Genomic DNA, 21,672 nt, shown 5'->3' with positions numbered 1-21,672 from the left:
GGTTTTGGTGCAGAATAGGTAGGACATACAATATTGCAATGACTTGTGTTTTACAATATCTGTGGTTAGAAGTATATAAGAATTTTTAGTCATTTCAAACTCGCTACGGTTATTCCAGGGTAAATAGCAAAGCACGTTTCCAAGTTGCCCTTGGATAAGAGCGTCTACTAAATGTGGTAAATGTAAATGCACCGAAAGGAAGAGTAAAACAGGGAGTACAGGAGCGTATGCTAACGCAGATCAGTCTGGTTTTGTAAACAGCATCTCGTACGTAAACAGAGTGTAAAGAGCATGAATAAGTAGCGGTCAGCGATCAGGTAGGGAGAACAGTACGGTACGAAAGATTCGAACAACAACCAGGTGAAAAAAAAGAAAAATGTAGCTTTAATTTAATAATAAATCGTTTTGCTCACAACATTTAACTGCGCGTCAGTTTGCAGCAATCGCCCAGAGTTCCAAAAAACATTGTTTTTCTAACTTCTGCAGCCGTCACCGATATTTGCTTTTAACCGTCTTCGCAGCACCCTCGGTCGGTCTAGTGTTGTCAGACCTGCCTCTGTAGCGCTATACTAGTTATTATAGCGATGGAGTGTTCTTTTACCTTTTAGTCTTTTTAAAGTGACTTCTCTCAAAGTGTAAGTCCACGCTGATAGTCCTGAATATCCTGCTTTCAAATTTCTCTGTTTTGAAGCATTACTATACTCTTCTGAAGCCCTTTATAATGAAAAATGATGTAGGTAAAGCGGAGCACGCAACATGTGCTGTGTTAGAGCGCCGCTTAGTAGTGACGTATATGAACTGCAGCTCAGCCAACCGAAAATACATAATGGAAGATTGCTAGAAAGATTTTTTGATCGTTATTAATTCCAGGAGGAAAAGATTGGACGCTTCACGATTTTGCGTGTCATCCTTGCGCAGGGGCCATGCTAATCTTCTCTGTATCGTTCCAATTTTAGTATATGTGCTGCCGTAGCAAGCACGAACTGGGAGCCCAAACGTCTGGCATATATACCTGGGCCAGTTGCTTTTTTTCTACATCATGGTTAGTGCACACAATCCCACCTTCTCACCTCAAAAGGGCCCAAAACTGCATATAAAACCAATATGCAGTTATTTCCGAAATTCTAAGTAAATGGTATTAGTTTTAATGTCTTTCTTTAATAGTTTTAAGGTCTTTCTTTCATTTCTTGAATTCGACCTCTCAAGGTGTATTCTGGGAGATATGCAGTTTTTGGACCCTCGACACCTCAACAAGGGGTGAGTTTTTCAAAAGCTTCATAAGGATAAATACTTCCTTTCTAGTTCTTGAATCTTCCCTAATTTTCCAGAATTTCCCAAAACCCCCTAAAGGAGTATGTGAAGCCACTCACAAATGAACGTGTAACTGTTCTTTAGCTGGGTTCTTTGGCTTGTTATTATTATTATCATTATTATATGGACGCCTGAACCTTGGTTACATTGCGTGGCTTAACTTCCAATACAAGTTAATCATATTAGAAATTCAAGATTTTGTTCAGACAAGTAACATACAACTCAATTAAATTTTATTTCCTTTATACTAATACAGCTTTGTACATTAAAACGAAACACAGATGGGCTAAGGTTTTGGTGCATAATAGGTAGGACATACAATATTGCAATGACTTGTGTTTTACAATATCTGTGGTTAGAAGTATATATGAATTTTTAGTCATTTCAAACTCGCTAAGGTTATTCCAGAGTAAATAGCAAAGCACTTTTTCAAGTTGCCCTTGGATAAGAGCGTCTACTAAATGTGGTAAATGTAAATGCACCGAAAGGAAGAGTAAAACAGGGAGTACAGGAGCGTATGCTAACGCAGATCAGTCTGGTTTTGTAAACAGCATCTCGTACGTAAACAGAGTGTAAAGAGCATGAATAAGTAGCAGCCAGCGATCAGGTAGGGAGAACAGTACGGTACGAAAGATTCGAACAACAACCAGGTGAAAAAAAAGAAAAATGTAGCTTTGATTTTATAATAAATCGTTTTGCTCACAACATTTACCTGCGCGTCAGTTCGCAGCAATCGCCCAGAGTTCCTAAAAACATTGTTTTTGTAACTTCTGCAGCCGTCAACGATATATGCTTTTAACCGTCTTCGCAGCACCCTCGGTCGGCCTAATGTTGTCAGACCTGCCGCTGTAGCGCGATACTGGTTATTATAGCGATGGAGTGTTCTTTCACCTTTTAGTCTTTTTAAAGTGACTTCTCTCAAAGTGTAAGTCCACGCTGACAGTCCTGAATATCCTGCTTTCAAATTTCTCTGTGTTGAAGCATTACTACACTCTTCTGAAGCCCTTTATAATGAAAAATGATGTAGGTAAAGCGGAGCACGCAACATGTACTATGTTAGAGCGCCGCTTAGTGGTGACGTATATGAACTTCAGCTTAGCCAACCGAAAATACATAATGGAAGATTGCTAGAAAGATTTTTTGATCGTTATTGATGCCAGGAGGAAAAGATTGGACGCTTCACGATTTTGCGTGTCATCCTTGCGCAGGGGCCATGCTAATCTTCTCTGTATCGTTCCAATTTTAGTATATGTGCTGCCGTAGCAAGCACGAACTGGGAGCCCAAACGTCTGGCATATATACCTGGGCCAGTTGCTTTTTTTCTAGATCATGGTTAGTGCACACAATCCCACCTTCTTACCTCAAAAGGGCCCAAAACGGCATATAAAACCATTATGCAGTTATTTCCGAAATTCTAAGTAAATGGTATTAGTTTTAATGTCTTTCTTTATTAGTTTTGAGGGCTTTCTTTCATTTCTTGAATTCGATTTCTCAAGGTGTATTCTGGGAGATATGCAGTTTGTTGACCCTCGACACCTCAACAAGGGGTGAGTTTCTCAAAAGCTTCATAAGGATAAATACTTCCTTTCTAGTTCTTGAATCTTCCCTAATTTTCCAGAATTTCCCAAAACCCCCTAAAGGAGTATGTGAAGCCACTCACAAATGAACGTGTAACTGTTCTTTAGCTGGGTTCTTTGGCTTGTTATTATTATTATCATTATTATATGGACGTCTGAACCTTGGTTACATTGCGTGGCTTAACTTCCAATACAAGTTAATCATATTAGAAATTCAAGATTTTGTTCAGACAAGTAACATACAACTCAATTAAATTTTATTTCCATTATACTAATACAGCTTTGTACATTAAAACGAAACACAGATGGGCTAAGGTTTTGGTGCAGAATAGGTAGGACATACAATATTGCAATGACTTGTGTTTTACAATATCTGTGGTTAGAAGTATATAAGAATTTTTAGTCATTTCAAACTCGCTACGGTTATTCCAGGGTAAATAGCAAAGCACGTTTCCAAGTTGCCCTTGGATAAGAGCGTCTACTAAATGTGGTAAATGTAAATGCACCGAAAGGAAGAGTAAAACAGGGAGTACAGGAGCGTATGCTAACGCAGATCAGTCTGGTTTTGTAAACAGCATCTCGTACGTAAACAGAGTGTAAAGAGCATGAATAAGTAGCGGTCAGCGATCAGGTAGGGAGAACAGTACGGTACGAAAGATTCGAACAACAACCAGGTGAAAAAAAAGAAAAATGTAGCTTTAATTTAATAATAAATCGTTTTGCTCACAACATTTAACTGCGCGTCAGTTTGCAGCAATCGCCCAGAGTTCCTAAAAACATTGTTTTTGTAACTTCTGCAGCCGTCACCGATATTTGCTTTTAACCGTCTTCGCAGCACCCTCGGTCGGTCTAGTGTTGTCAGACCTGCCTCTGTAGCGCTATACTAGTTATTATAGCGATGGAGTGTTCTTTTACCTTTTAGTCTTTTTAAAGTGACCTCTCTCAAAGTGTAAGTCCACGCTGATAGTCCTGAATATCCTGCTTTCAAATTTCTCTGTTTTGAAGCATTACTATACTCTTCTGAAGCCCTTTATAATGAAAAATGATGTAGGTAAAGCGGAGCACGCAACATGTACTATGTTAGAGCGCCGCTTAGTGGTGACGTATATGAACTTCAGCTTAGCCAACCGAAAATACATAATGGAAGATTGCTAGAAAGATTTTTTGATCGTTATTGATGCCAGGAGGAAAAGATTGGACGCTTCACGATTTTGCGTGTCATCCTTGCGCAGGGGCCATGCTAATCTTCTCTGTATCGTTCCAATTTTAGTATATGTGCTGCCGTAGCAAGCACGAACTGGGAGCCCAAACGTCTGGCATATATACCTGGGCCAGTTGCTTTTTTTCTAGATCATGGTTAGTGCACACAATCCCACCTTCTCACCTCAAAAGGGCCCAAAACGGCATATAAAACCATTATGCAGTTATTTCCGAAATTCTAAGTAAATGGTATTAGTTTTAATGTCTTTCTTTATTAGTTTTGAGGGCTTTCTTTCATTTCTTGAATTCGATTTCTCAAGGTGTATTCTGGGAGAAATGCAGTTTGTTGACCCTCGACACCTCAACAAGGGATGAGTTTCTCAAAAGCTTCATAAGGATAAATACTTCCTTTCTAGTTCTTGAATCTTCCCTAATTTTCCAGAATTTCCCAAAACCCCCTAAAGGAGTATGTGAAGCCACTCACAAATGAACGTGTAACTGTTCTTTAGCTGGGTTCTTTGGCTTGTTATTATTATTATCATTATTATATGGACGTCTGAACCTTGGTTACATTGCGTGGCTTAACTTCCAATACAAGTTAATCATATTAGAAATTCAAGATTTTGTTCAGACAAGTAACATACAACTCAATTAAATTTTATTTCCATTATACTAATACAGCTTTGTACATTAAAACGAAACACAGATGGGCTAAGGTTTTGGTGCAGAATAGGTAGGACATACAATATTGCAATGACTTGTGTTTTACAATATCTGTGGTTAGAAGTATATAAGAATTTTTAGTCATTTCAAACTCGCTACGGTTATTCCAGGGTAAATAGCAAAGCACGTTTCCAAGTTGCCCTTGGATAAGAGCGTCTACTAAATGTGGTAAATGTAAATGCACCGAAAGGAAGAGTAAAACAGGGAGTACAGGAGCGTATGCTAACGCAGATCAGTCTGGTTTTGTAAACAGCATCTCGTACGTAAACAGAGTGTAAAGAGCATGAATAAGTAGCGGTCAGCGATCAGGTAGGGAGAACAGTACGGTACGAAAGATTCGAACAACAACCAGGTGAAAAAAAAGAAAAATGTAGCTTTAATTTAATAATAAATCGTTTTGCTCACAACATTTAACTGCGCGTCAGTTTGCAGCAATCGCCCAGAGTTCCAAAAAACATTGTTTTTCTAACTTCTGCAGCCGTCACCGATATTTGCTTTTAACCGTCTTCGCAGCACCCTCGGTCGGTCTAGTGTTGTCAGACCTGCCTCTGTAGCGCTATACTAGTTATTATAGCGATGGAGTGTTCTTTTACCTTTTAGTCTTTTTAAAGTGACTTCTCTCAAAGTGTAAGTCCACGCTGATAGTCCTGAATATCCTGCTTTCAAATTTCTCTGTTTTGAAGCATTACTATACTCTTCTGAAGCCCTTTATAATGAAAAATGATGTAGGTAAAGCGGAGCACGCAACATGTGCTGTGTTAGAGCGCCGCTTAGTGGTGACGTATATGAACTGCAGCTCAGCCAACCGAAAATACATAATGGAAGATTGCTAGAAAGATTTTTTGATCGTTATTAATTCCAGGAGGAAAAGATTGGACGCTTCACGATTTTGCGTGTCATCCTTGCGCAGGGGCCATGCTAATCTTCTCTGTATCGTTCCAATTTTAGTATATGTGCTGCCGTAGCAAGCACGAACTGGGAGCCCAAACGTCTGGCATATATACCTGGGCCAGTTGCTTTTTTTCTACATCATGGTTAGTGCACACAATCCCACCTTCTCACCTCAAAAGGGCCCAAAACTGCATATAAAACCAATATGCAGTTATTTCCGAAATTCTAAGTAAATGGTATTAGTTTTAATGTCTTTCTTTAATAGTTTTAAGGTCTTTCTTTCATTTCTTGAATTCGACCTCTCAAGGTGTATTCTGGGAGATATGCAGTTTTTGGACCCTCGACACCTCAACAAGGGGTGAGTTTTTCAAAAGCTTCATAAGGATAAATACTTCCTTTCTAGTTCTTGAATCTTCCCTAATTTTCCAGAATTTCCCAAAACCCCCTAAAGGAGTATGTGAAGCCACTCACAAATGAACGTGTAACTGTTCTTTAGCTGGGTTCTTTGGCTTGTTATTATTATTATCATTATTATATGGACGCCTGAACCTTGGTTACATTGCGTGGCTTAACTTCCAATACAAGTTAATCATATTAGAAATTCAAGATTTTGTTCAGACAAGTAACATACAACTCAATTAAATTTTATTTCCTTTATACTAATACAGCTTTGTACATTAAAACGAAACACAGATGGGCTAAGGTTTTGGTGCATAATAGGTAGGACATACAATATTGCAATGACTTGTGTTTTACAATATCTGTGGTTAGAAGTATATATGAATTTTTAGTCATTTCAAACTCGCTAAGGTTATTCCAGAGTAAATAGCAAAGCACTTTTTCAAGTTGCCCTTGGATAAGAGCGTCTACTAAATGTGGTAAATGTAAATGCACCGAAAGGAAGAGTAAAACAGGGAGTACAGGAGCGTATGCTAACGCAGATCAGTCTGGTTTTGTAAACAGCATCTCGTACGTAAACAGAGTGTAAAGAGCATGAATAAGTAGCGGTCAGCGATCAGGTAGGGAGAACAGTACGGTACGAAAGATTCGAACAACAACCAGGTGAAAAAAAAGAAAAATGTAGCTTTAATTTGATAATAAATCGTTTTGCTCACAACATTTAACTGCGCGTCAGTTTGCAGCAATCGCCCAGAGTTCCTAAAAACATTGTTTTTGTAACTTCTGCAGCCGTCACCGATATTTGCTTTTAACCGTCTTCGCAGCACCCTCGGTCGGTCTAGTGTTGTCAGACCTGCCGCTGTAGCGCGATACTAGTTATTATAGCGATGGAGTGTTCTTTTACCTTTTAGTCTTTTTAAAGTGACTTCTCTCAAAGTGTAAGTCCACGCTGATAGTCCTGAATATCCTGCTTTCAAATTTCTCTGTTTTGAAGCATTACTATACTCTTCTGAAGCCCTTTATAATGAAAAATGATGTAGGTAAAGCGGAGCACGCAACATGTGCTGTGTTAGAGCGCCGCTTAGTGGTGATGTATATGAACTTCAGCTCAGCCAACCGAAAATACATAATGGAAGATTGCTAGAAAGATTTTTTGATCGTTATTGATGCCAGGAGGAAAAGATTGGACGCTTCACGATTTTGCGTGTCATCCTTGCGCAGGGGCCATGCTAATCTTCTCTGTATCGTTCCAATTTTAGTATATGTGCTGCCTTAGCAAGCACGAACTGGGAGCCCAAACGTCTGGCATATATACCTGGGCCAGTTGCTTTTTTTCTAGATCATGGTTAGTGCACACAATCCCACCTTCTTACCTCAAAAGGGCCCAAAACGGCATATAAAACCATTATGCAGTTATTTCCGAAATTCTAAGTAAATGGTATTAGTTTTAATGTCTTTCTTTATTAGTTTTGAGGGCTTTCTTTCATTTCTTGAATTCGATTTCTCAAGGTGTATTCTGGGAGATATGCAGTTTGTTGACCCTCGACACCTCAACAAGGGGTGAGTTTCTCAAAAGCTTCATAAGGATAAATACTTCCTTTCTAGTTCTTGAATCTTCCCTAATTTTCCAGAATTTCCCAAAACCCCCTAAAGGAGTATGTGAAGCCACTCATAAATGAACGTGTAACTGTTCTTTAGCTGGGTTCTTTGGCTTGTTATTATTATTATCATTATTATATGGACGTCTGAACCTTGGTTACATTGCGTGGCTTAACTTCCAATACAAGTTAATCATATTAGAAATTCAAGATTTTGTTCAGACAAGTAACATACAACTCAATTAAATTTTATTTCCATTATACTAATACAGCTTTGTACATTAAAACGAAACACAGATGGGCTAAGGTTTTGGTGCAGAATAGGTAGGACATACAATATTGCAATGACTTGTGTTTTACAATATCTGTGGTTAGAAGTATATAAGAATTTTTAGTCATTTCAAACTCGCTACGGTTATTCCAGGGTAAATAGCAAAGCACGTTTCCAAGTTGCCCTTGGATAAGAGCGTCTACTAAATGTGGTAAATGTAAATGCACCGAAAGGAAGAGTAAAACAGGGAGTACAGGAGCGTATGCTAACGCAGATCAGTCTGGTTTTGTAAACAGCATCTCGTACGTAAACAGAGTGTAAAGAGCATGAATAGCTAGCGGTCAGCGATCAGGTAGGGAGAACAGTACGGTACGAAAGATTCGAACAACAACCAGGTGAAAAAAAAGAAAAATGTAGCTTTAATTTAATAATAAATCGTTTTGCTCACAACATTTAACTGCGCGTCAGTTTGCAGCAATCGCCCAGAGTTCCTAAAAACATTGTTTTTGTAACTTCTGCAGCCGTCACCGATATTTGCTTTTAACCGTCTTCGCAGCACCCTCGGTCGGTCTAGTGTTGTCAGACCTGCCTCTGTAGCGCTATACTGGTTATTATAGCGATGGAGTGTTCTTTTACCTTTTAGTCTTTTTAAAGTGACTTCTCTCAAAGTGTAAGTCCACGCTGATAGTCCTGAATATCCTGCTTTCAAATTTCTCTGTTTTGAAGCATTACTATACTCTTCTGAAGCCCTTTATAATGAAAAATGATGTAGGTAAAGCGGAGCACGCAACATGTACTATGTTAGAGCGCCGCTTAGTGGTGACGTATATGAACTTCAGCTTAGCCAACCGAAAATACATAATGGAAGATTGCTAGAAAGATTTTTTGATCGTTATTGATGCCAAGAGGAAAAGATTGGACGCTTCACGATTTTGCGTGTCATCCTTGCGCAGGGGCCATGCTAATCTTCTCTGTATCGTTCCAATTTTAGTATATGTGCTGCCGTAGCAAGCACGAACAGGGAGCCCAAACGTCTGGCATATATACCTGGGCCAGTTGCTTTTTTTCTAGATCATGGTTAGTGCACACAATCCCACCTTCTCACCTCAAAAGGGCCCAAAACGGCATATAAAACCATTATGCAGTTATTTCCGAAATTCTAAGTAAATGGTATTAGTTTTAATGTCTTTCTTTATTAGTTTTGAGGGCTTTCTTTCATTTCTTGAATTCGATTTCTCAAGGTGTATTCTGGGAGAAATGCAGTTTGTTGACCCTCGACACCTCAACAAGGGGTGAGTTTCTCAAAAGCTTCATAAGGATAAATACTTCCTTTCTAGTTCTTGAATCTTCCCTAATTTTCCAGAATTTCCCAAAACCCCCTAAAGGAGTATGTGAAGCCACTCACAAATGAACGTGTAACTGTTCTTTAGCTGGGTTCTTTGGCTTGTTATTATTATTATCATTATTATATGGACGTCTGAACCTTGGTTACATTGCGTGGCTTAACTTCCAATACAAGTTAATCATATTAGAAATTCAAGATTTTGTTCAGACAAGTAACATACAACTCAATTAAATTTTATTTCCATTATACTAATACAGCTTTGTACATTAAAACGAAACACAGATGGGCTAAGGTTTTGGTGCAGAATAGGTAGGACATACAATATTGCAATGACTTGTGTTTTACAATATCTGTGGTTAGAAGTATATAAGAATTTTTAGTCATTTCAAACTCGCTACGGTTATTCCAGGGTAAATAGCAAAGCACGTTTCCAAGTTGCCCTTGGATAAGAGCGTCTACTAAATGTGGTAAATGTAAATGCACCGAAAGGAAGAGTAAAACAGGGAGTACAGGAGCGTATGCTAACGCAGATCAGTCTGGTTTTGTAAACAGCATCTCGTACGTAAACAGAGTGTAAAGAGCATGAATAAGTAGCGGTCAGCGATCAGGTAGGGAGAACAGTACGGCACGAAAGATTCGAACAACAACCAGGTGAAAAAAAAGAAAAATGTAGCTTTAATTTAATAATAAATCGTTTTGCTCACAACATTTAACTGCGCGTCAGTTTGCAGCAATCGCCCAGAGTTCCAAAAAACATTGTTTTTCTAACTTCTGCAGCCGTCACCGATATTTGCTTTTAACCGTCTTCGCAGCACCCTCGGTCGGTCTAGTGTTGTCAGACCTGCCTCTGTAGCGCTATACTAGTTATTATAGCGATGGAGTGTTCTTTTACCTTTTAGTCTTTTTAAAGTGACTTCTCTCAAAGTGTAAGTCCACGCTGATAGTCCTGAATATCCTGCTTTCAAATTTCTCTGTTTTGAAGCATTACTATACTCTTCTGAAGCCCTTTATAATGAAAAATGATGTAGGTAAAGCGGAGCACGCAACATGTGCTGTGTTAGAGCGCCGCTTAGTGGTGACGTATATGAACTGCAGCTCAGCCAACCGAAAATACATAATGGAAGATTGCTAGAAAGATTTTTTGATCGTTATTAATTCCAGGAGGAAAAGATTGGACGCTTCACGATTTTGCGTGTCATCCTTGCGCAGGGGCCATGCTAATCTTCTCTGTATCGTTCCAATTTTAGTATATGTGCTGCCGTAGCAAGCACGAACTGGGAGCCCAAACGTCTGGCATATATACCTGGGCCAGTTGCTTTTTTTCTACATCATGGTTAGTGCACACAATCCCACCTTCTTACCTCAAAAGGGCCCAAAACTGCATATAAAACCAATATGCAGTTATTTCCGAAATTCTAAGTAAATGGTATTAGTTTTAATGTCTTTCTTTAATAGTTTTAAGGTCTTTCTTTCATTTCTTGAATTCGATTTCTCAAGGTGTATTCTGGGAGATATGCAGTTTGTTGACCCTCGACACCTCAACAAGGGGTGAGTTTCTCAAAAGCTTCATAAGGATAAATACTTCCTTTCTAGTTCTTGAATCTTCCCTAATTTTCCAGAATTTCCCAAAACCCCCTAAAGGAGTATGTGAAGCCACTCATAAATGAACGTGTAACTGTTCTTTAGCTGGGTTCTTTGGCTTGTTATTATTATTATCATTATTATATGGACGTCTGAACCTTGGTTATATTGCGTGGCTTAACTTCCAATACAAGTTAATCATATTAGAAATTCAAGATTTTGTTCAGTCAAGTAACATACAACTCAATTAAATTTTATTTCCATTATACTAATACAGCTTTGTACATTAAAACGAAACACAGATGGGCTAAGGTTTTGGTGCAGAATAGGTAGGACATACAATATTGCAATGACTTGTGTTTTACAATATCTGTGGTTAGAAGTATATATGAATTTTTAGTCATTTCAAACTCGCTACGGTTATTCCAGGGTAAATAGCAAAGCACGTTTCCAAGTTGCCCTTGGATAAGAGCGTCTACTAAATGTGGTAAATGTAAATGCACCGAAAGGAAGAGTAAAACAGGGAGTACAGGAGCGTATGCTAACGCAGATCAGTCTGGTTTTGTAAACAGCATCTCGTACGTAAACAGAGTGTAAAGAGCATGAATAAGTAGCAGCCAGCGATCAGGTAGGGAGAACAGTACGGTACGAAAGATTCGAACAACAACCAGGTGAAAAAAAAGAAAAATGTAGCTTTGATTTTATAATAAATCGTTTTGCTCACAACATTTACCTGCGCGTCAGTTCGCAGCAATCGCCCAGAGTTCCTAAAAACATTGTTTTTGTAACTTCTGCAGCCGTCAACGATATATGCTTTTAACCGTCTTCGCAGCACCCTCGGTCGGCCTAATGTTGTCAGACCTGCCGCTGTAGCGCGATACTGGTTATTATAGCGATGGAGTGTTCTTTCACCTTTTAGTCTTTTTAAAGTGACTTCTCTCAAAGTGTAAGTCCACGCTGACAGTCCTGAATATCCTGCTTTCAAATTTCTCTGTGTTGAAGCATTACTACACTCTTCTGAAGCCCTTTATAATGAAAAATGATGTAGGTAAAGCGGAGCACGCAACATGTACTATGTTAGAGCGCCGCTTAGTGGTGACGTATATGAACTTCAGCTTAGCCAACCGAAAATACATAATGGAAGATTGCTAGAAAGATTTTTTGATCGTTATTGATGCCAGGAGGAAAAGATTGGACGCTTCACGATTTTGCGTGTCATCCTTGCGCAGGGGCCATGCTAATCTTCTCTGTATCGTTCCAATTTTAGTATATGTGCTGCCGTAGCAAGCACGAACTGGGAGCCCAAACGTCTGGCATATATACCTGGGCCAGTTGCTTTTTTTCTACATCATGGTTAGTGCACACAATCCCACCTTCTCACCTCAAAAGGGCCCAAAACTGCATATAAAACCAATATGCAGTTATTTCCGAAATTCTAAGTAAATGGTATTAGTTTTAATGTCTTTCTTTAATAGTTTTAAGGTCTTTCTTTCATTTCTTGAATTCGACCTCTCAAGGTGTATTCTGGGAGATATGCAGTTTTTGGACCCTCGACACCTCAACAAGGGGTGAGTTTTTCAAAAGCTTCATAAGGATAAATACTTCCTTTCTAGTTCTTGAATCTTCCCTAATTTTCCAGAATTTCCCAAAACCCCCTAAAGGAGTATGTGAAGCCACTCACAAATGAACGTGTAACTGTTCTTTAGCTGGGTTCTTTGGCTTGTTATTATTATTATCATTATTATATGGACGCCTGAACCTTGGTTACATTGCGTGGCTTAACTTCCAATACAAGTTAATCATATTAGAAATTCAAGATTTTGTTCAGACAAGTAACATACAACTCAATTAAATTTTATTTCCTTTATACTAATACAGCTTTGTACATTAAAACGAAACACAGATGGGCTAAGGTTTTGGTGCATAATAGGTAGGACATACAATATTGCAATGACTTGTGTTTTACAATATCTGTGGTTAGAAGTATATATGAATTTTTAGTCATTTCAAACTCGCTAAGGTTATTCCAGAGTAAATAGCAAAGCACTTTTTCAAGTTGCCCTTGGATAAGAGCGTCTACTAAATGTGGTAAATGTAAATGCACCGAAAGGAAGAGTAAAACAGGGAGTACAGGAGCGTATGCTAACGCAGATCAGTCTGGTTTTGTAAACAGCATCTCGTACGTAAACAGAGTGTAAAGAGCATGAATAAGTAGCGGTCAGCGATCAGGTAGGGAGAACAGTACGGCACGAAAGATTCGAACAACAACCAGGTGAAAAAAAAGAAAAATGTAGCTTTAATTTAATAATAAATCGTTTTGCTCACAACATTTAACTGCGCGTCAGTTTGCAGCAATCGCCCAGAGTTCCAAAAAACATTGTTTTTCTAACTTCTGCAGCCGTCACCGATATTTGCTTTTAACCGTCTTCGCAGCACCCTCGGTCGGTCTAGTGTTGTCAGACCTGCCTCTGTAGCGCTATACTAGTTATTATAGCGATGGAGTGTTCTTTTACCTTTTAGTCTTTTTAAAGTGACTTCTCTCAAAGTGTAAGTCCACGCTGATAGTCCTGAATATCCTGCTTTCAAATTTCTCTGTTTTGAAGCATTACTATACTCTTCTGAAGCCCTTTATAATGAAAAATGATGTAGGTAAAGCGGAGCACGCAACATGTGCTGTGTTAGAGCGCCGCTTAGTGGTGACGTATATGAACTGCAGCTCAGCCAACCGAAAATACATAATGGAAGATTGCTAGAAAGATTTTTTGATCGTTATTAATTCCAGGAGGAAAAGATTGGACGCTTCACGATTTTGCGTGTCATCCTTGCGCAGGGGCCATGCTAATCTTCTCTGTATCGTTCCAATTTTAGTATATGTGCTGCCGTAGCAAGCACGAACTGGGAGCCCAAACGTCTGGCATATATACCTGGGCCAGTTGCTTTTTTTCTACATCATGGTTAGTGCACACAATCCCACCTTCTCACCTCAAAAGGGCCCAAAACTGCATATAAAACCAATATGCAGTTATTTCCGAAATTCTAAGTAAATGGTATTAGTTTTAATGTCTTTCTTTAATAGTTTTAAGGTCTTTCTTTCATTTCTTGAATTCGATTTCTCAAGGTGTATTCTGGGAGATATGCAGTTTGTTGACCCTCGACACCTCAACAAGGGGTGAGTTTCTCAAAAGCTTCATAAGGATAAATACTTCCTTTCTAGTTCTTGAATCTTCCCTAATTTTCCAGAATTTCCCAAAACCCCCTAAAGGAGTATGTGAAGCCACTCATAAATGAACGTGTAACTGTTCTTTAGCTGGGTTCTTTGGCTTGTTATTATTATTATCATTATTATATGGACGTCTGAACCTTGGTTACATTGCGTGGCTTAACTTCCAATACAAGTTAATCATATTAGAAATTCAAGATTTTGTTCAGTCAAGTAACATACAACTCAATTAAATTTTATTTCCATTATACTAATACAGCTTTGTACATTAAAACGAAACACAGATGGGCTAAGGTTTTGGTGCAGAATAGGTAGGACATACAATATTGCAATGACTTGTGTTTTACAATATCTGTGGTTAGAAGTATATATGAATTTTTAGTCATTTCAAACTCGCTACGGTTATTCCAGGGTAAATAGCAAAGCACGTTTCCAAGTTGCCCTTGGATAAGAGCGTCTACTAAATGTGGTAAATGTAAATGCACCGAAAGGAAGAGTAAAACAGGGAGTACAGGAGCGTATGCTAACGCAGATCAGTCTGGTTTTGTAAACAGCATCTCGTACGTAAACAGAGTGTAAAGAGCATGAATAAGTAGCAGCCAGCGATCAGGTAGGGAGAACAGTACGGTACGAAAGATTCGAACAACAACCAGGTGAAAAAAAAGAAAAATGTAGCTTTGATTTTATAATAAATCGTTTTGCTCACAACATTTACCTGCGCGTCAGTTCGCAGCAATCGCCCAGAGTTCCTAAAAACATTGTTTTTGTAACTTCTGCAGCCGTCAACGATATATGCTTTTAACCGTCTTCGCAGCACCCTCGGTCGGCCTAATGTTGTCAGACCTGCCGCTGTAGCGCGATACTGGTTATTATAGCGATGGAGTGTTCTTTCACCTTTTAGTCTTTTTAAAGTGACTTCTCTCAAAGTGTAAGTCCACGCTGACAGTCCTGAATATCCTGCTTTCAAATTTCTCTGTGTTGAAGCATTACTACACTCTTCTGAAGCCCTTTATAATGAAAAATGATGTAGGTAAAGCGGAGCACGCAACATGTACTATGTTAGAGCGCCGCTTAGTGGTGACGTATATGAACTTCAGCTTAGCCAACCGAAAATACATAATGGAAGATTGCTAGAAAGATTTTTTGATCGTTATTGATGCCAGGAGGAAAAGATTGGACGCTTCACGATTTTGCGTGTCATCCTTGCGCAGGGGCCATGCTAATCTTCTCTGTATCGTTCCAATTTTAGTATATGTGCTGCCGTAGCAAGCACGAACTGGGAGCCCAAACGTCTGGCATATATACCTGGGCCAGTTGCTTTTTTTCTAGATCATGGTTAGTGCACACAATCCCACCTTCTTACCTCAAAAGGGCCCAAAACGGCATATAAAACCATTATGCAGTTATTTCCGAAATTCTAAGTAAATGGTATTAGTTTTAATGTCTTTCTTTATTAGTTTTGAGGGCTTTCTTTCATTTCTTGAATTCGATTTCTCAAGGTGTATTCTGGGAGATATGCAGTTTGTTGACCCTCGACACCTCAACAAGGGGTGAGTTTCTCAAAAGCTTCATAAGGATAAATACTTCCTTTCTAGTTCTTGAATCTTCCCTAATTTTCCAGAATTTCCCAAAACCCCCTAAAGGAGTATGTGAAGCCACTCACAAATGAACGTGTAACTGTTCTTTAGCTGGGTTCTTTGGCTTGTTATTATTATTATCATTATTATATGGACGTCTGAACCTTGGTTACATTGCGTGGCTTAACTTCCAATACAAGTTAATCATATTAGAAATTCAAGATTTTGTTCAGACAAGTAACATACAACTCAATTAAATTTTATTTCCATTATACTAATACAGCTTTGTACATTAAAACGAAACACAGATGGGCTAAGGTTTTGGTGCAGAATAGGTAGGACATACAATATTGCAATGACTTGTGTTTTACAATATCTGTGGTTAGAAGTATATAAGAATTTTTAGTCATTTCAAACTCGCTACGGTTATTCCAGGGTAAATAGCAAAGCACGTTTCCAAGTTGCCCTTGGATAAGAGCGTCTACTAAATGTGGTAAATGTAAATGCACCGAAAGGAAGAGTAAAACAGGGAGTACAGGAGCGTATGCTAACGCAGATCAGTCTGGTTTTGTAAACAGCATCTCGTACGTAAACAGAGTGTAAAGAGCATGAATAAGTAGCGGTCAGCGATCAGGTAGGGAGAACAGTACGGTACGAAAGATTCGAACAACAACCAGGTGAAAAAAAAGAAAAATGTAGCTTTAATTTAATAATAAATCGTTTTGCTCACAACATTTAACTGCGCGTCAGTTTGCAGCAATCGCCCAGAGTTCCTAAAAACATTGTTTTTGTAACTTCTGCAGCCGTCACCGATATTTGCTTTTAACCGTCTTCGCAGCACCCTCGGTCGGTCTAGTGTTGTCAGACCTGCCTCTGTAGCGCTATACTAGTTATTATAGCGATGGAGTGTTCTTTTACCTTTTAGTCTTTTTAAAGTGACTTCTCTCAAAGTGTAAGTCCACGCTGATAGTCCTGAATATCCTGCTTTCAAATTTCTCTGTTTTGAAGCATTACTATACTCTTCTGAAGCCCTTTATAATGAAAAATGATGTAGGTAAAGCGGAGCACGCAACATGTGCTGTGTTAGAGCGCCGCTTAGTGGTGACGTATATGAACTGCAGCTCAGCCAACCGAAAATACATAATGGAAGATTGCTAGAAAGATTTTTTGATCGTTATTAATTCCAGGAGGAAAAGATTGGACGCTTCACGATTTTGCGTGTCATCCTTGCGCAGGGGCCATGCTAATCTTCTCTGTATCGTTCCAATTTTAGTATATGTGCTGCCGTAGCAAGCACGAACTGGGAGCCCAAACGTCTGGCATATATACCTGGGCCAGTTGCTTTTTTTCTACATCATGGTTAGTGCACACAATCCCACCTTCTCACCTCAAAAGGGCCCAAAACTGCATATAAAACCAATATGCAGTTATTTCCGAAATTCTAAGTAAATGGTATTAGTTTTAATGTCTTTCTTTAATAGTTTTAAGGTCTTTCTTTCATTTATTGAATTCGATTTCTCAAGGTGTATTCTGGGAGATATGCAGTTTGTTGACCCTCGACACCTCAACAAGGGGTGAGTTTCTCAAAAGCTTCATAAGGATAAATACTTCCTTTCTAGTTCTTGAATCTTCCCTAATTTTCCAGAATTTCCCAAAACCCCCTAAAGGAGTATGTGAAGCCACTCATAAATGAACGTGTAACTGTTCTTTAGCTGGGTTCTTTGGCTTGTTATTATTATTATCATTATTATATGGACGTCTGAACCTTGGTTACATTGCGTGGCTTAACTTCCAATACAAGTTAATCATATTAGAAATTCAAGATTTTGTTCAGTCAAGTAACATACAACTCAATTAAATTTTATTTCCATTATACTAATACAGCTTTGTACATTAAAACGAAACACAGATGGGCTAAGGTTTTGGTGCAGAATAGGTAGGACATACAATATTGCAATGACTTGTGTTTTACAATATCTGTGGTTAGAAGTATATATGAATTTTTAGTCATTTCAAACTCGCTACGGTTATTCCAGGGTAAATAGCAAAGCACGTTTCCAAGTTGCCCTTGGATAAGAGCGTCTACTAAATGTGGTAAATGTAAATGCACCGAAAGGAAGAGTAAAACAGGGAGTACAGGAGCGTATGCTAACGCAGATCAGTCTGGTTTTGTAAACAGCATCTCGTACGTAAACAGAGTGTAAAGAGCATGAATAAGTAGCAGCCAGCGATCAGGTAGGGAGAACAGTACGGTACGAAAGATTCGAACAACAACCAGGTGAAAAAAAAGAAAAATGTAGCTTTGATTTTATAATAAATCGTTTTGCTCACAACATTTACCTGCGCGTCAGTTCGCAGCAATCGCCCAGAGTTCCTAAAAACATTGTTTTTGTAACTTCTGCAGCCGTCAACGATATATGCTTTTAACCGTCTTCGCAGCACCCTCGGTCGGCCTAATGTTGTCAGACCTGCCGCTGTAGCGCGATACTGGTTATTATAGCGATGGAGTGTTCTTTCACCTTTTAGTCTTTTTAAAGTGACTTCTCTCAAAGTGTAAGTCCACGCTGACAGTCCTGAATATCCTGCTTTCAAATTTCTCTGTGTTGAAGCATTACTACACTCTTCTGAAGCCCTTTATAATGAAAAATGATGTAGGTAAAGCGGAGCACGCAACATGTACTATGTTAGAGCGCCGCTTAGTGGTGACGTATATGAACTTCAGCTTAGCCAACCGAAAATACATAATGGAAGATTGCTAGAAAGATTTTTTGATCGTTATTGATGCCAGGAGGAAAAGATTGGACGCTTCACGATTTTGCGTGTCATCCTTGCGCAGGGGCCATGCTAATCTTCTCTGTATCGTTCCAATTTTAGTATATGTGCTGCCGTAGCAAGCACGAACTGGGAGCCCAAACGTCTGGCATATATACCTGGGCCAGTTGCTTTTTTTCTAGATCATGGTTAGTGCACACAATCCCACCTTCTTACCTCAAAAGGGCCCAAAACGGCATATAAAACCATTATGCAGTTATTTCCGAAATTCTAAGTAAATGGTATTAGTTTTAATGTCTTTCTTTATTAGTTTTGAGGGCTTTCTTTCATTTCTTGAATTCGATTTCTCAAGGTGTATTCTGGGAGATATGCAGTTTGTTGACCCTCGACACCTCAACAAGGGGTGAGTTTCTCAAAAGCTTCATAAGGATAAATACTTCCTTTCTAGTTCTTGAATCTTCCCTAATTTTCCAGAATTTCCCAAAACCCCCTAAAGGAGTATGTGAAGCCACTCACAAATGAACGTGTAACTGTTCTTTAGCTGGGTTCTTTGGCTTGTTATTATTATTATCATTATTATATGGACGTCTGAACCTTGGTTACATTGCGTGGCTTAACTTCCAATACAAGTTAATCATATTAGAAATTCAAGATTTTGTTCAGACAAGTAACATACAACTCAATTAAATTTTATTTCCATTATACTAATACAGCTTTGTACATTAAAACGAAACACAGATGGGCTAAGGTTTTGGTGCAGAATAGGTAGGACATACAATATTGCAATGACTTGTGTTTTACAATATCTGTGGTTAGAAGTATATAAGAATTTTTAGTCATTTCAAACTCGCTACGGTTATTCCAGGGTAAATAGCAAAGCACGTTTCCAAGTTGCCCTTGGATAAGAGCGTCTACTAAATGTGGTAAATGTAAATGCACCGAAAGGAAGAGTAAAACAGGGAGTACAGGAGCGTATGCTAACGCAGATCAGTCTGGTTTTGTAAACAGCATCTCGTACGTAAACAGAGTGTAAAGAGCATGAATAAGTAGCGGTCAGCGATCAGGTAGGGAGAACAGTACGGTACGAAAGATTCGAACAACAACCAGGTGAAAAAAAAGAAAAATGTAGCTTTAATTTAATAATAAATCGTTTTGCTCACAACATTTAACTGCGCGTCAGTTTGCAGCAATCGCCCAGAGTTCCTAAAAACATTGTTTTTGTAACTTCTGCAGCCGTCACCGATATTTGCTTTTAACCGTCTTCGCAGCACCCTCGGTCGGTCTAGTGTTGTCAGACCTGCCTCTGTAGCGCTATACTAGTTATTATAGCGATGGAGTGTTCTTTTACCTTTTAGTCTTTTTAAAGTGACCTCTCTCAAAGTGTAAGTCCACGCTGATAGTCCTGAATATCCTGCTTTCAAATTTCTCTGTTTTGAAGCATTACTATACTCTTCTGAAGCCCTTTATAATGAAAAATGATGTAGGTAAAGCGGAGCACGCAACATGTACTATGTTAGAGCGCCGCTTAGTGGTGACGTATATGAACTTCAGCTTAGCCAACCGAAAATACATAATGGAAGATTGCTAGAAAGATTTTTTGATCGTTATTGATGCCAGGAGGAAAAGATTGGACGCTTCACGATTTTGCGTGTCATCCTTGCGCAGGGGCCATGCTAATCTTCTCTGTATCGTTCCAATTTTAGTATATGTGCTGCCGTAGCAAGCACGAACTGGGAGCCCAAACGTCTGGCATATATACCTGGGCCAGTTGCTTTTTTTCTACATCATGGTTAGTGCACACAATCCCACCTTCTCACCTCAAAAGGGCCCAAAACTGCATATAAAACCAATATGCAGTTATTTCCGAAATTCTAAGTAAATGGTATTAGTTTTAATGTCTTTCTTTAATAGTTTTAAGGTCTTTCTTTCATTTGTTGAATTCGACCTCTCAAGGTGTATTCTGGGAGATATGCAGTTTTTGGACCCTCGACACCTCAACAAGGGGTGAGTTTTTCAAAAGCTTCATAAGGATAAATACTTCCTTTCTAGTTCTTGAATCTTCCCTAATTTTCCAGAATTTCCCAAAACCCCCTAAAGGAGTATGTGAAGCCACTCACAAATGAACGTGTAACTGTTCTTTAGCTGGGTTCTTTGGCTTGTTATTATTATTATCATTATTATATGGACGCCTGAACCTTGGTTACATTGCGTGGCTTAACTTCCAATACAAGTTAATCATATTAGAAATTCAAGATTTTGTTCAGACAAGTAACATACAACTCAATTAAATTTTATTTCCTTTATACTAATACAGCTTTGTACATTAAAACGAAACACAGATGGGCTAAGGTTTTGGTGCATAATAGGTAGGACATACAATATTGCAATGACTTGTGTTTTACAATATCTGTGGTTAGAAGTATATATGAATTTTTAGTCATTTCAAACTCGCTAAGGTTATTCCAGAGTAAATAGCAAAGCACTTTTTCAAGTTGCCCTTGGATAAGAGCGTCTACTAAATGTGGTAAATGTAAATGCACCGAAAGGAAGAGTAAAACAGGGAGTACAGGAGCGTATGCTAACGCAGATCAGTCTGGTTTTGTAAACAGCATCTCGTACGTAAACAGAGTGTAAAGAGCATGAATAAGTAGCGGTCAGCGATCAGGTAGGGAGAACAGTACGGCACGAAAGATTCGAACAACAACCAGGTGAAAAAAAAGAAAAATGTAGCTTTAATTTAATAATAAATCGTTTTGCTCACAACATTTAACTGCGCGTCAGTTTGCAGCAATCGCCCAGAGTTCCAAAAAACATTGTTTTTCTAACTTCTGCAGCCGTCACCGATATTTGCTTTTAACCGTCTTCGCAGCACCCTCGGTCGGTCTAGTGTTGTCAGACCTGCCTCTGTAGCGCTATACAAGTTATTATAGCGATGGAGTGTTCTTTTACCTTTTAGTCTTTTTAAAGTGACTTCTCTCAAAGTGTAAGTCCACGCTGATAGTCCTGAATATCCTGCTTTCAAATTTCTCTGTTTTGAAGCATTACTATACTCTTCTGAAGCCCTTTATAATGAAAAATGATGTAGGTAAAGCGGAGCACGCAACATGTGCTGTGTTAGAGCGCCGCTTAGTGGTGACGTATATGAACTGCAGCTCAGCCAACCGAAAATACATAATGGAAGATTGCTAGAAAGATTTTTTGATCGTT

General features: G+C 38.8%; 13 non-coding genes across 13 annotated transcripts; all 13 read right to left on the bottom strand.

Moving 5' to 3' along the window:
* Window positions 1–873: 873 nt before the first annotated feature.
* On the bottom strand, window positions 874–980 carry LOC140547239 (U6 spliceosomal RNA). The gene has a single exon (XR_011978419.1). It is a non-coding gene; the product is annotated as a U6 spliceosomal RNA (small nuclear RNA).
* A 1,494-nt stretch (window positions 981–2,474) lies between these two features.
* LOC140547238 (U6 spliceosomal RNA) lies at window positions 2,475–2,581 on the bottom strand. The gene has a single exon (XR_011978418.1). It is a non-coding gene; the product is annotated as a U6 spliceosomal RNA (small nuclear RNA).
* Window positions 2,582–4,075: 1,494 nt separating this feature from the next.
* Window positions 4,076–4,182, bottom strand: LOC140547237 (U6 spliceosomal RNA). The gene has a single exon (XR_011978417.1). It is a non-coding gene; the product is annotated as a U6 spliceosomal RNA (small nuclear RNA).
* A 1,494-nt stretch (window positions 4,183–5,676) lies between these two features.
* LOC140547236 (U6 spliceosomal RNA) lies at window positions 5,677–5,783 on the bottom strand. Its single transcript, XR_011978416.1, has one exon. It is a non-coding gene; the product is annotated as a U6 spliceosomal RNA (small nuclear RNA).
* Window positions 5,784–7,277: 1,494 nt separating this feature from the next.
* Window positions 7,278–7,384, bottom strand: LOC140547265 (U6 spliceosomal RNA). The gene has a single exon (XR_011978444.1). It is a non-coding gene; the product is annotated as a U6 spliceosomal RNA (small nuclear RNA).
* A 1,494-nt stretch (window positions 7,385–8,878) lies between these two features.
* On the bottom strand, window positions 8,879–8,985 carry LOC140547235 (U6 spliceosomal RNA). Its single transcript, XR_011978415.1, has one exon. It is a non-coding gene; the product is annotated as a U6 spliceosomal RNA (small nuclear RNA).
* A 1,494-nt stretch (window positions 8,986–10,479) lies between these two features.
* Window positions 10,480–10,586, bottom strand: LOC140547234 (U6 spliceosomal RNA). The gene has a single exon (XR_011978414.1). It is a non-coding gene; the product is annotated as a U6 spliceosomal RNA (small nuclear RNA).
* Window positions 10,587–12,080: 1,494 nt separating this feature from the next.
* On the bottom strand, window positions 12,081–12,187 carry LOC140547233 (U6 spliceosomal RNA). Its single transcript, XR_011978413.1, has one exon. It is a non-coding gene; the product is annotated as a U6 spliceosomal RNA (small nuclear RNA).
* A 1,494-nt stretch (window positions 12,188–13,681) lies between these two features.
* LOC140547232 (U6 spliceosomal RNA) lies at window positions 13,682–13,788 on the bottom strand. The gene has a single exon (XR_011978412.1). It is a non-coding gene; the product is annotated as a U6 spliceosomal RNA (small nuclear RNA).
* Window positions 13,789–15,282: 1,494 nt separating this feature from the next.
* On the bottom strand, window positions 15,283–15,389 carry LOC140547231 (U6 spliceosomal RNA). The gene has a single exon (XR_011978411.1). It is a non-coding gene; the product is annotated as a U6 spliceosomal RNA (small nuclear RNA).
* A 1,494-nt stretch (window positions 15,390–16,883) lies between these two features.
* Window positions 16,884–16,990, bottom strand: LOC140547230 (U6 spliceosomal RNA). The gene has a single exon (XR_011978410.1). It is a non-coding gene; the product is annotated as a U6 spliceosomal RNA (small nuclear RNA).
* Window positions 16,991–18,484: 1,494 nt separating this feature from the next.
* On the bottom strand, window positions 18,485–18,591 carry LOC140547229 (U6 spliceosomal RNA). Its single transcript, XR_011978409.1, has one exon. It is a non-coding gene; the product is annotated as a U6 spliceosomal RNA (small nuclear RNA).
* Window positions 18,592–20,085: 1,494 nt separating this feature from the next.
* LOC140547228 (U6 spliceosomal RNA) lies at window positions 20,086–20,192 on the bottom strand. The gene has a single exon (XR_011978408.1). It is a non-coding gene; the product is annotated as a U6 spliceosomal RNA (small nuclear RNA).
* Window positions 20,193–21,672: the final 1,480 nt, after the last annotated feature.

The sequence above is a fragment of the Salminus brasiliensis genome, chromosome 24 (genome assembly GCF_030463535.1).
Source record: "Salminus brasiliensis chromosome 24, fSalBra1.hap2, whole genome shotgun sequence".
Lineage (NCBI taxonomy): Eukaryota > Metazoa > Chordata > Actinopteri > Characiformes > Bryconidae > Salminus > Salminus brasiliensis.
Note: the sequence above shows the minus strand (reverse complement) of the source record. Positions and strands in the feature narration are given on the sequence as shown.